Below are 14569 nucleotides of genomic sequence, written 5' to 3' on the forward strand. Positions count from 1 at the left end.
TAAGATGGGACTGGATCTGATCCTGTCTTGATGTTGGGTCTTTGTTAATAATAGAACATAGAGGACGGTCTAGACCTGCTCTGTTTGGAAAAGAGTCTGAGGAGAACGTTTGTTGTGTTTTGGTGCTATCTGATTAAAGATTGATTGACTGAATCCACCATTGGGATTCTTTTAGGGGTAGAATAAGGTCCTCCAGGATGTAGTTTAGATTCTGGTCCCTGTGCTGGGAACATATTTAGTACCTCTTTAAGTCCCCAAAGTCTCGCAGGAAAAACACAGCTTTGATTCCTTGCTGAGTTATTCCAGGAACATCCCATGTGGGAGTGGGCCCCGGGGCTCTCCTTCAACACGCTGGAGATAACATCCTGTCTGATCCCAGTATACTTCAGATCCTTCAGGGGGGCTGGAGGACACCGGAAGAACCTCTGGGGTTCTTGTCATGCAAGAATGGAAGTTTATTATACGAGACCTGCTTGAAGTAATCTGCACAGCTCATCTTTGCTTCTTTGCATATCAGAAACTTCTATATTTCTTATTTATACTTCCCAGACGACAGTGGAGGTCCACGCTCTGAGATAGTACACAAAGCTCGGTGGTGGAAACAGCAAACACTCTCTTGTTCTGCAGCACCATTTCAAACAAGCTGCAGCAGCAACTCTTCAAACTGCTGCCATGAAACGAGACTACCTCCCTCCCTCCGCCTGATCATGAATATTCATCAAATCAAAACAGCAAAGTAACTCTGCTGTGCTGCTGAATTTCCCCAGGGTTACTGCCAGGCTGAATACACATGGGTTATATATACTCTAATATCTCTCTCTTCCTCGCCTCTTCCTTCCTTCTCTTCCCCCTCTCTGTAGACGCTTCTTTGTTGCATTTCTCTCTCCTCTTTCACATCCACCATCCTCCTCTGTGGGTTAAGTTTTCAGGGCTCGATCTTTGCAGCAGCAGCAGTGCGTGCACGTGTTGTTGTCTGCCGAAGCTTTGATGAATAAGAAGTCAAACTTAGAACCTGAAGAGTGTGCCCATCCAAAGGTGCAGTGCCACTCTGGGTGATCCACTTCTGCCACATTTGAAGGTGCATTTCAACCAAGAGTTCCGGGGTCTTTTTAGCCGCTAGAACTACTTTCCCCTGAACTAAAGGTTCCTGTGCCCCCATTGTTGTCTGCGTTTCGATCAAAGGCTGAAGTCCCGGGTATATTGTGCAAATCAGGACAGTGACGTATGGAGAAGAAAAGAGTAAATGCACTACACCACCAGACCAGTAGAGGGCAGTATAACCAAAGAGGAATGCCATTCACACAGATGACACCATAGAAGCAGAGACAGGCAGGTATCATCAGCTGGTATATGAGCAACACAACAGTTAGCTGTTAGCATGAAAACTCAAAAAGCCTTGGCAGAGATTGGCCGTGTGTTTTGGTTGTAAACTTGCGACCCTGTTAAAAAATCGACTTTTTGTTTTTGCCAAAGTAAATGAAAAAAAAATATGTTTCACACAAAAAAATGACAAAAAGAAATGACAAAAAAATTTGACAAAATAGTGACATAAAAAAATTGAGAAAATCAATTGAAAAAAAAAGTGACAAAAAAAAAATTTTTTAAACAAAGTTTTGAAAAAAAAATTTGAGGAAAATTTTTTTTTTGAATTTTTTTTTTTTTGAAAAATCTTTTTTGAAAAAAAATGTTTGAAAAAAATGTTTGAAAAAAATGTTTGAAAAAAATGTTTGAAAAAACAATGTTTGAAAAAAAAAATGTTTACAAAAAAAAAAAAAATTTTTTTAAAAAAATCAACACGTGAGAGGAGATAAGCGCGAAGTAGCAAAGACTTTTCAACATGGCTTTAAAATCCTTTTGAACTCAAAAAGCCGTGGCAGAGATCGACCGGTGTGTTTGGTTTAAACTGGAGACTCTCAGCTGCATGCATCCCTCATAAACGTCTTTAGACGATCATTAAATATCTGATGAGGATATTTTGAAATCTTAATAAAAACTCAACTAGTTTGCATTCCCAGGAACTCCCTCTGTGTTTCAACAGCTGTGTAAACTCCACAAACACTGACACATTCAGCTGAAGGTCTCCAGTTTACAGGGTCACTTTTAAAACCGTAACACCGGGAGGAGAGACGCATTCACGGTGGGCTGAGAGAAGACTACTGTACAAGCTGCTAAATCAAGTGAATCACAGCTTCTTCTTTTGAAAAGTACACACACATACAAACAAGACAGAACAAATAAAAACTAATGAAAGAAAGAGAAATCAAGTGAACACAGATGTGTGTGATGTTATTGTGGACGGAGGGAGGAATAAAAACACTGTGGTTAATCTACCAATCAGACACGTTCAGCATTGCAGGCCCTCCCCCCTGAAAGCCACAGGACCAGGGTAAAGTCCCTAGTTCTGGGGTAAAGTTCCTCCTGTCATTGAGAGGACATGCAACAACACAGATTTCTTCTTTTAAACACTCAGTTCATTTCTTTTGTAGCCGTCTGAAAACTTGGATGCAGATCATCTGGGACAGAAAAGTGACACTCTGCACGAGGATGCAACAGTATGACATAATGAATAGAGCAGCAGAGTGATTCATTGTGGCATTTCATTACTGTTTCCAGCCTCAGATGGCATTTGTGTTATTGTAATGAATGGATTAATCTTCTCTGATTCATGCCTGTCCCGTGGTGTTATTATCAACCACTCTGCTGACAGAGAATGGAGGTTGCTCGCATTAAGTGTCCCCTGCAGGACATACACTCTCTGGAGGTTCAGGTCTTTTCACTCAAAGTCAGTTCACTGTGATGTAGAAGTGAGATATAAGTGATGAGTCACTGTTGTACCTGTCATGTCAGCAGCATTTTAACGAGCACTGAATCCAGGGATGTTCTCACATTGAATATTGCAACTTAAAGGCTGCTGACATTTCTGTGTTATGCAACCAGAATGTAGAAAACTAAAACTTCAGGAAGCCATGTTGAAGATTGCATCAAAGCCTGATACTGGCCATGTGCATGCTGCATGTGCATGTTTTACTTCCTGGTTCAGAAGCCAATCAGCAGAGTTTGCAAGGCCATCAGGAGGTCTTTGAGCATATGTTATCTATTTGAGAATATTTGAAAATCATTGCCCATCCCTACTGTAAAGTAAAGCAGTGCATGTAAACTGTGTAAGAACATCTACTTCTATCTTTTACAGTTGTTTAAGTTGTTGGAGGACCATTAAGAGACACATCCTGGTTTCTGATTGCACTCTGTTGCAGCAGTTGTGCTGGAACACCTGCTGGAATACATTTGTTACAAATATCTGATGCTGCTTCAACTACTACTACTGGAGAAAACAGCCGTTATATGCTGATGATAATACTGCATGCTGCACAGATTAGCATCTTTCAATACAGTTTGTCTTGAACTCAAGAGTTGCACATGCACAACTGCTATCCAAATAGTGCTAATGTAGACAAACGCAAACAACAACCACATGCAAACAGAGAAACACACATATGTTGCACATCATCCATTTGAGTGAGGATATAATAGTTGAACAATGTAGCATGTTCTCTCTTTCTTTAACAGTTGTCTGGGTGCACATACCTGCACCTACAACAAAGGAGTTCAGTTTCCCTCCAATGGTCTGAACTTTACTCTCTCACAGCTAATAAGTTCACCACACTCATTAGGAGCCTTGTCATCGAGTCCCTCTGCAGCACATGACCAGCTCCTGTGTTTGTGGTCTCTTATGGGGGATTAGTTACAACTCATTGGTGATAGTTGGGAAAAAATTCCACATCTCTGACAGTCCTCTTCACAAGTATTGCTTCATCAGGGATCATTCTGCATGACCTCCTCCTCTCCTCATCCATGTTGTCTTTCTGGTCCTCTGAAAACCTCTGACCTGTTGACTCCAGGTCCTGGCTCCGCTCATCATGACTTTGGTTTGTTGTTGTAGTTAAGTGAAATACGATCTGGTGATAACACAGAGTGTTTTATTCTGAAAATTAACCGGATGTTTTCATTTTGTTTTGGTGAACCTGACTTCCTGTCCCGCTCCATCTGCTCTGTTGAGATTGATGAGTCGTGCTCCGGCATCCGGCAAAGACAGAAGTCTTCAGCTGGACGCAACGGAGCGGATCCAGTGGAAGTTAACACATTGACTAGAATAGAAACCCATCAGCTTGTACTGGTTCAACAAGTGCTAGTGTTGCTGCTTCAGGCAACCAATCAAAAAACTAGATGGGGGTGGACCAGTCGCCCAGGTAGCCAGGAACATAGATGTCTGGTCAGATGATCATCACAGTTCTTGGGGACAGTTCTTTATGCATCAGCATCCAAATGACAGAATCAACATAGCATTCATTGAGACTATTTGTAGAAAAGTACTAAATAAAATGTATTAATAAATTAAATATGTCATTGTTTTAACTTAACATACAAGTTTACTAATGTTCCAAATGTCCCATATCATGCTTGTAGATAAAATAGGTTGTCTCATGGAAAAATAAGTTGTTGTTTTTTCACCCTGAGTCTCAGATGTTTCAAAATAAAACATCTTAGTGCTGTAATCAAATACTGCAAAACCATTAAAACTGTGATATTTCTTTTAAGGTAATCAAACCATCAGAATCTCATTAAAATATTGTATCCGGTGTGCTATCAGGCTTTTAAACTCAGCAGCAGTCTTTTTAGTCATTTTTCAATAACATTGGTATGATAAGAGATTATATCGTCTTTTAATCATTGTCGTATCTTAAGGCTGATTTATACTTCTGCGTCTCCCCTACGCCGCAGGGGCTGACGCGGACATGAGCCCCACATACTTGTGCGTCGGTGTGTCCGTGTTGCGCAACAATTCTCCGCCGAAACACTAGAGGGCAGTGCGGTCTCTCTGTTACTTTTCCACATCGATTCAGAGCGTGTTCTGTTAATCTACAGCTGATACATGTTGCTGTTTATCATACAGACATGATTACATGAAGAACAGAGAGGAGGAGAGAAATACACGGCCGATGTGCGGCTGATGTGCGGGCCGATGTCCGGGATCCCGGAAGTGTTGTAAATGCGGGAAAGACAAAGCCGCCGATGCGGACCAATCACAGAGCTTGCATTCTGCATCGGCTCTACGGGGAGTTACATTTTGGAGGAGGTGCACGTCAGCTACGTGCGTAGGCCTCGGCGTAGGTACGGGAGCTACGCGGACCCCCGGCGTAGGATACGCCGTCGATTCAACGCAGAAGTATAAATCAGCCTTAACTGTTATCTATTTATTACATTAACTTATTCCTGTCCTCCACAGACCCTCTGGTCCCATGTACAGACCCGGTGCTTGACTTGTGACTTGTTGCATGTATATATGATGGATGTGTGTAGATGTTGAATGTTGTACGGTAAGCTATAAATGAATTTCCCTTCTTGGGATCAATAAAGTTGTACGAATCTGAATCAAGCTGTTGCTTAGTGTGAACTAGAACCACAGCTGTGGAACATTTCAGAACAACAAAAACACAAGGTCTCCCATCTATTCAGTGTCTGTTCTCAGGTTTGTTTACTTCATGTAAACAGTCTGTCTCTGCGTTAAAGCACCACTCAAGACTTGAACCTGTACCTCCTCTGTAAGAGTCTTGTGATTTTGTAGGCATGCATCAAATCTGACCACCAGCGAAACCTGACTTTTTTCAACATTTCCTCCTCCCTCTTAATTCCTGCATGCTGGTTTCCTCGTCAGATTCAGGTCTAACATTGGGAGGACTGTTCCAAATTGGCTACACAACACATGTGGGTTACATAGCTTTACTTTGTGGAGGTTTAATTTAAGAAAGGGAATGAAAACACTCCAGTGTGTCAGTTCTTTATCATCATATCACACATGCCAAACATCCCCTGTATCAAAACTCTGCTGGTTGTGTGCTTCATACAGCTGGACTCCACCCTAATGTTGTTGAATCAGTGTGTCCTAAAGCCAAACGGCATAACAAACGTTACTCCATGACACTTTACAAAGAGAGACTTTAGACTTTAAACGTCAAATTATTTTCCACAGCACCTTCTCAGTTTCCACAGACATTCACGGTACACACACTGCAAGCTCAACAAACTATCAACAAAGACACTCAAACAAACAAAGTGGTCTTATTCAGCGAGGCCTGTTGTAACAGCAGGGATCAGGCTTTTGCCAAGGCGAGCCCTTCTACACCTCGGTGCCCTGTACCTGCCTCCTGATGGGGAGCGGGTTGAGGTCGGTGTTTAGTGGATGTGTGGTGTCTGATGGCCCTGTTGTTTAAGTCTGTGAGGTTTGGCGTTGGGGAGACCGATTATTTCAGAAGCTGTTGTGGTTATGCATGTGAGTTTGGCCTTGTTTTTAACAGATAACATGTTGTAGAAGCAGGTGGAGCAGTGCAGGAGGATTGGATTGGATCATGCTTTGATACAGCAGGGGGGAAACATAGAGTCCTTTCAGTTTACGGATTGCTGGCAGTCTTTGGTGGCTCCTTTTTTGAATGAGAAAGCAGGTCCAGACTTTTAATCCACCATGAGCAGAGCACTTTGCAGCATTTAGCATGCAATGTTAAAACATCTAAATCCCTGTCGTTTCTAATTTTGCAATGTGACAAAAGTTAGAGAACCTCAGAGTGGTAACAACACTGCACAGTTAAGACAGCATGAGGAAGTGCTGCAAGGATGCTCATAAACAAAGCCTCCACACACACGTGGACGCACAGAATGTGACGACCACACAGGTGGAGCTCAAATCCGTGCAGGTGTGTGAAGTAAACACGCTGACATGCAGCAAACATCCACATTGCTTTAAATCAAATAAAGCACGAGTTACTACAAGTATTGACATATGAAGGCACCACCTGCAGCAGACACGTGAATGCACCATTAATACGCACATTTAGAAACACTTTATACAAGTAGGCCATGATACACGCGCAGCCTCACGCGCCATCAGTGCCTTTAAGTGTGTTATGGCAACCCATCATCCCGAGCAGCTCCACATAAACACAGGGACACACTGCAGACAGACACAGGCGCGTTTTCACACGCAGTGCGCACACCGGTGGTCCTGGACCCGCATCCATACACGTGTAAACAGGCCTGTACCTGCGCTTACTGGACTTATCACAGCAGGTGGAAACATCATCCTACCTTTCTAATGACAGCAGCCCACGAGCTCCACGCACACCGCCTCGAGGACTCAGCCTCTGGAAGTTGTTGTGTTTCTTCCCTCCGCGCTGCTGCTGCTGCTGCTGTGCACCGTCTCGGCTCCGGTCAGCGCTCCTCCGGATCTCTGTGTGTTTTGGTTTTCTTCTCTTCAGATCTTCTAATACGCAGTTTTCCTCCCGCTGTCATCACACAGAAGTAGAAAAGCACAAACCCTCCGTGACGCGCTCACTCAGTCCCGGTGGGTCGGTCCGTCCGTCCGTCCGTCCAGGTTTCCCCCCGGTATGGAGAGGAGAGAGAGAGAAAGCTCCTTCAGCTCCAGTCAGCAGCATCAGCTGGCAGTGAGAGAGAGAGAGAGAGAGAGAGAGGAGAGAGAGAGAGAGAGAGAGAGAGAGAGAGAGAGAGAGAGAGAGGAGAGAGAGAGAGAGGAGAGAGAGAGAGAGAGAGAGAGAGAGAGAGAGAGAGGAGGGATCTGCTGGGATGTAGATGCAGTCAGGCACTCTCCTCTCCTCTCCTCCTCCCTCCTCCTCCTCCTCTGTCGGACTGATCGATCCCTCCTCCCCATCTGTAGTGTCCCATCTTTCAGGTGCCTGGTTTTGCGCGCTTGCGTGTGTCCAGACAAATACTAATATCAATCAATCAATCAATCTTTATTTGTATAGCGCCAAATCACAACGAACGTTATCTCAAGACGCTTTTACAAACATAGGAGGTCTAGACCACTCTATGTCAAATTATGAACAGAGACCCAACTTCAAGACAGGGTAAGACTCAGTCTGACCCCACCTTAATCCATCATGAGCATTGCACATCGCAGTATTTAGCTAGTTACAGTGGTGAGGAAAAACTTCCTTTAACAGGCAGAAACCTCCAGCAGGACCAGACTCATGTTAGACAGCCATCATGCCTCGACGAGTTGGGTCTTGAAAGAGGGATAGAGGGGAGTAAGAGAGAGAGGTGATAGTGATGAGGCGAGTAGCAGAAGCTGTTGCGCTGGAGTCCAGATCGTCCACAGCAGGAGGAGGACGTCTACGGCAGCTCAGAGGGAATCTACGAGATACGAGAGATGATAGTGGAGAGACGAGACAAGGGAGCTCAGGGACTCCAGAAAGGTCTATGGTTAGTAACTTTAATGGGACAGGCAGAGTTAAAGTAAGTGATGAAGGGGTTGGGGGTAAGGGGGGTGAGCTAGGATCCCAGTGTGTCAGTGTGCCAGTTCCCCCGGCAGTCTAGGCCTATAGCAGCATGACAAAAGCTGGTCCAAGCCTGATCCAGCTCTAACTATAAGCTTTGTCAAAAAGGAAAGTTTGAAGCCTACTCTTAAAAGTGGAGAGGGTGTCTGCCTCCCGGACCCTGACTGGTAGATGATTCCAAAGGAGAGGGGCCTGATAACTGAAGGCTCTACCTCCCATACTACTTTTAGAGACTTTAGGTATGACTAGCAGGCCTGCATGTTGTCAACAGCAGAGATCCAGAGGAACCTACGAGACAAGGGAGCTCAGGGACTCCAGAAAGGTCTATGGTTAGTAACTTTAATGGGACAGGGAGAGTTAAAGTAAGTGATGAAGGGGTTGGGGGTAAGGGGGGTGAGCTAGGATCCCAGTGTGTCAGTGTGCCAGTTCCCCCGGCAGTCTAGGCCTATAGCAGCATGACAAAAGCTGGTCCAAGCCTGATCCAGCTCTAACTATAAGCTTTGTCAAAAAGGAAAGTTTTAAGCCTACTCTTAAAAGTGGAGAGGGTGTCTGCCTCCCGGACCCTGACTGGTAGATGATTCCAAAGGAGAGGGGCCTGATAACTGAAGGTTCTACCTCCCATACTACTTTTAGAGATTTTAGGTACAACTAGCAAGCCTGCATGTTGGGAGCGTAGAGTTCTAGAGGGGTAATAGGGCACTATGAGCTCTTTAAGATACGAGGGTGTCTGATTTTTAAGGGCTTTGTAGGTTAAAAGAAGGATTTTAAATTCTATTCTACATTTATTGGGAGTCAGTGTAGAGAAGCTAACACTGGAGAGATGTGCTCCCTCTTCTTAGTTCTAGTCAATACTCGAGCTGCGGCGTTTTGAACTAGCTGAAGAATCTTTAGAGACTTATTGGGGCAGCCTGATAAGAGGGAGTTACAGTAATCTAACCTGGAGGTAACAAATGCATGGACTAGTTTAATAATGAGAGATAACACTTAATATGACGTGAAATGAAAGTGTATTATTTCCTGTTTTTCTTTCATATCATACATAAACTATTCCTATCATTCTGAAATGATATGATACACGATGTATGACATAATTGGAAGCAGGGGCGGGGAAGAAGAAAATATCAGCAATAGGCATGCAGCAGCAGAGGTGTTGACAGGCAGAGGGAGAGATGGGAGATTTTTTTCCCAGTTTAAAGAGACCGCCAATTTGGGAGGCAGAGGGCGGGATTGGATGATGGTTATGAGAGTGGGACATGTGACGTTTATGGCATTGCAGCTTGAGTTGTCTGCCTGAACTAGCTCGCAGGCGTCGCTCCATTAAATCCTTTTTTATTTCAATTTGCACATGGGTCCTCCTCAGTCTTTTCCAAACCGTGACAGCATTAAAACTGATTGTATCGTATTGAAACGCATCATATCACATCGTATTGTTTCATATCGTTTTGCAATGCATCATATTGCAATGCATCGTATCGCAATGCATCGTTTTGCAATGCATCATATTGCAATGCATCGTTTTGCAATGCATCGTATTGCAATGCATCGTTTTGCAATGCATCATATTGCAATGAATCGTTTTGCAATGCATCGTATTGCAATGCATCATATTGCAATGAATCGTTTGCAATGCATCATATTGCAATGCATCGTATTGCATGCATCGTTTCGCAATGCATCATATTGCAATGCATCGTTTTGCAATGCATCATATTGCAATGCATCGTTTTGCAATGCATCATATTGCAATGCATCGTTTTGCAATGCATCGTATTGCAATGCATCATATTGCAATGCATCGTTTTGCAATGCATCATATTGCAATGCATCGTATTGCAATGCATCATATCGCAATGCATCGTATTGCAATGCATCGTATTGCAATGCATCGTATTACAATGCATCATATCGCAATGCATCGTATTGCAATGTATCGTTTTGCAATGCATCATATTGCAATGCATCGTATTGCAATGCATCGTTTTGCAATGCATCATATCGCAATGCATCGTATTACAATGCATCATATCGCAATGCATCATATTGCAATGTATCGTTTTGCAATGCATCGTTTTGCAATGCATCGTATTGCAATGCATCGTTTTGCAATGCATCATATTGCAATGCATCGTATTGCAATGCATCATATCGCAATGCATCGTATTGCAATGCATCATATCGCAATGCATCATATGGCAATGCATCATATGCAATGCATCATATTGCAATGCATCATTTCGCAATGCATCATATTGCAATGCATCGTTTTGCAATGCATGATATAGCAATGCATCGTATTGCAATGCATCGTATTGCAATGCATCGTTTTGCAATGCATCATATCACAATGCATCATTTCGCAATGCATCATATTGCAATGCATCGTTTTGCAATGCATCATATAGCAATGCATCGTATTGCAATGCATCGTATTGCAATGCATCATATCACATCGTATTGTTTCATATCGTTTTGCAATGCATCATATCGCAATGCATCATATCGCAATGCATCGTATTGCAATGCATCGTTTTGCAATGCATCATATCGCAATGCATCGTATCGCAATGCATCGTATTGCATAACAGCAACGCATCACCTCGCATTGTATTGTTTTGTATCACATTGCATTGCATTGCATCGCATTGTAGTGTAGTGTAGTGTAGCGTAGCATAGCGTATCATAGCATAGCATATTTTAATGGAGAATTATCAGACAGCAGGTGAAGTGGAAGATTAGCAGACAGCACAGTTTCCTCTCTTCATTGTACATGTTTGCATACTAGTGAAAGTTTGGCCTTGGGTATATCTGTGGGAAAGTATATTGTGTCTCACACTCTACAGACAGGTAAACACACATATGGGCTGGATCATGTAAACTCCTCCTTTGTTTTTTTTCCCTCTTTTGTATTTAACATAAATGCACATTCTCCATTTTGTCACTTACCTTCTACAGACCTGACGCTCTGTTGAACGTTTGACCTTTCTCATGAGAAAAACAACCTTTATTCCAGATACTCACTCTCCACTGGACAAAGGCATTTGTTCATTTCCAATACAATATCATATCTGTTGGATAACATACCATATCGCTGTGTTTCTGTACTTCTGGGGTCCTCTAAACTCATGAAGGTTGGACACTTTGTGTGTGCATGACAAGAACATAAAATACATTAAATTACAAATCATAACTATCACATTATATATCACATCCTTTCAAATGCTATCCTATTTTAGTTTATCTTACCATATCTTATCAGATACATCACATTTAGCAGCTTTTTGTTTTCCAGTGTGTCGTATTGGATCGCATTAATTAAGCCTTAGTCTGAAGTCTGATCATGTGACATTATCTGATGATCTTTTGATCTGGAAAAAGTTATGTTGTGATTCAAAGTTACCACAAGACAATGTGGTGAGATCTCTCAATGCAAGAAAGAAACTCAAGTTGTTCATCAACCAAACATTGAGTGATAATTTACTGCACAAGAGGAACTGTAGTAAAAGATGAGTGCTGAAAACGACAGGTCGGTCACTTCTTTACAGTCATTTAGAGGGTCAGGTCATCAGCTTTAAACTCTGTCAGAGAGACTTTAAATCTCCTTTGTTAAAGTCATGTGTTGTTTTTGTGACCCGAGTTGATCCAAGCAGCCTAATTGTTGGTAATGAACTTCTGCAGTGTGTGTGTGTGTGTGTGTGTGTGTGTGTGTGTGTGTGTGTGTGTGTGTGTGTGTGTGTGTGTGTGTGTGTGTGTGTGCACGGCTGGTCTTCGGTATATGTTTTTGTGCCTGTGACTGTGATGCCTGGTCAAGCAGTAATGTCAGGACTCGGCAGGACTCTGCAGGACTCTGCAGGACTCTGTGCCGCGTTCGCTCTCCTGCATCAGATTAATCCCTTTAAGTGATTTTGGTCTGAAAAACAAACAAAGTTCCAGCTGAGACAAATCATATGCAACAAAGCAACAGTGGCTTCTGGTGTCGGTGCTTGTTGGGGAAAATTTTAGGATCCTTTCACCTTTCCATCTCCTTCATTCCCAGTGCTTTAGAACATAGATAATTCTAACTATTCTGTGCTTCTGTATATAGTATTATAGTACTTTAGTATTATTTGATTTGATTTGATTTGATTTTATCTTATTTATTTTATCTTTATTTTATTTAATTTCATTTTATTTTATCTTTTTTTTTATTTTTATTTTATTGCATTTTATTTTATTTTATTTTATCTTTAATTCATTTTTATTTTACTTTACTTTAATTTTCTTTAATTTAATTTTATTTAATTTTATTGTATTTAATTTAATTTATTTTATTTATTTTATTTATTTTATTTATTTATTTATTCTATTTATTTTATTTATTTTAATTATTTTATTTTACTTTATTTCATTTTATTTTATTTTATTTTCATTTTATTGATTTTATTTTTCAGTTTTGGAAAGCAGAAGTAAACAACAGACAAGCTGATAGATAAACTGCTTCTTTAGCATTCACTATGGATTTTTAAAGAATTTAAGAAGTGATATATTTGGCATTTAATAATTTTCACAGATGCAAACAGTTACCTGTGAGATGGGTATCGCCTCTGTAAGGACTGGAAGTGACGATATTCACCTGTGTTTCTTTAACATTACTTCCCAGTAAATGTAACAGAAACATTAAACATTAGCGTTGTTGTCTTGGTAACAACTGTGGTCCACATTCAAGGACAGTAGTTGGTGGTAATCATAGACTGTATAAATAATAGACGTAGTATCCCTGACGTCACACATCTGTTCCTGAAGCGCTGTTTTGAATCCAATCGTCGGCGGCAGCCATATTGGAAATGCTGAACTCATCCAAAAGAGTGTGACGTAAAGAGGCGGGGTTTGAGCCTCCTAGCCAACAGATATGTGTTCCCGCCTGTCAGTCAAGTCAGTCATGTCCTTATTTGGGCAAAAACTCCAAGCCGTTTTTGGAAAACGGCTGTAAACATGTTTATTTCTGCTGCAAAGATCGTCTTCTCTGAATGGGTGTGTATGTGGTTTCCTGTGTTTCTGCAGCCAGCCTCTAGTGGATGCTCAATGAATTGCAGTTTATAACACTTCCGCATTGGCTTCATATTTTTAGACCGGAGGTTGCTGCTTGGTGGTAATGCATCTAAAAACATAGTGCCACTCCTAATATATGGGGAAAAAAAGAGGTAGAAGAAGGAGAACAGTGTAAGCGCTGTGCATTGTGGGAAACAGGATGTGAGGGAGACTGGTCCGCTGCATGCTGGGAAGTTTTCCTGAATCAGTGCAACAGCTAGTACATTTGGCAAACTGCTGGTTTTGCTCTTGTTCACATACTACAGACTGAATTTTGGCAGAATCTGAACATACTGCTTGCTTAGTAGGCGGTTTCAAAAACAGCCACAGGTTCTCACAGAAATGTTTGCATTTGTATTTTTGTAGTTTGCAAAAACTTGCATAGTTTGTTTACTGTAGAGGGATAATTATAATAATAATAATACAGTTTATTATAAGGCACTTTTCATTTCAAGAAATCTCAAAGTGCTACAGGCACACAGTAAAAGCAGACTTGAACTTTTTCTTAAAGGGAGTACTTAAAATAAGTTAAAAGCCTCTTTAAAGAGGAAGGTCTTTAAGTGTTTTTAAAAAGCATCCACAGTCTGTGGGGTCCTGAGGTGGCTGGGCAGGGAGTTCCACAGACGTGGTGCAGCAGCAGCAGCAGCACAAAAGGCCCGATCTCCCATGGTCCGGAGCTTGATTCTGGGAGGGTGGAAGAGGTTCTGATGTGCAGAGCGTGAATTCCAGGTTGGGGTTTGCTGGGTGAGGAGTTCTTTGAGGTATGGTGGGGCGTTTCCATAGATGCATTGATGAGGCATTTAGGTTCTATCTACCTTCAGAAATGATGGCAGCTGCTTGAGAAATGCAAAAGAACAAAAGTGAGGCCAAACTCTGTGCAGTGCTGTCAGATTATGGATTTAGTGACTAACATTTCATGCATGATGATCTGTGGATAACTGGTTTTCCATATACTTCCATTTGGCCTGAGTTCTAAAAGAGTTTGTCATCCTCTTGGACTTTGCCTTTAGTAATCTGTCTCTCCTGCTCTCTGGCAGCAGCTCAAACTCACCACAGAGGATGTGAGGGACTCTGCAAGATGTCTCCAAGCTTGGCTGCAGCTCTCAGCATGTAAACCTTGATCTGTTGTTTGTCTTTCATAGAGACCACAGGGAGAGTCT

The sequence above is a fragment of the Notolabrus celidotus genome, chromosome 11 (assembly GCF_009762535.1).
Source record: "Notolabrus celidotus isolate fNotCel1 chromosome 11, fNotCel1.pri, whole genome shotgun sequence".
In the NCBI taxonomy this organism is placed as follows: Eukaryota; Metazoa; Chordata; class Actinopteri; order Labriformes; family Labridae; genus Notolabrus; species Notolabrus celidotus.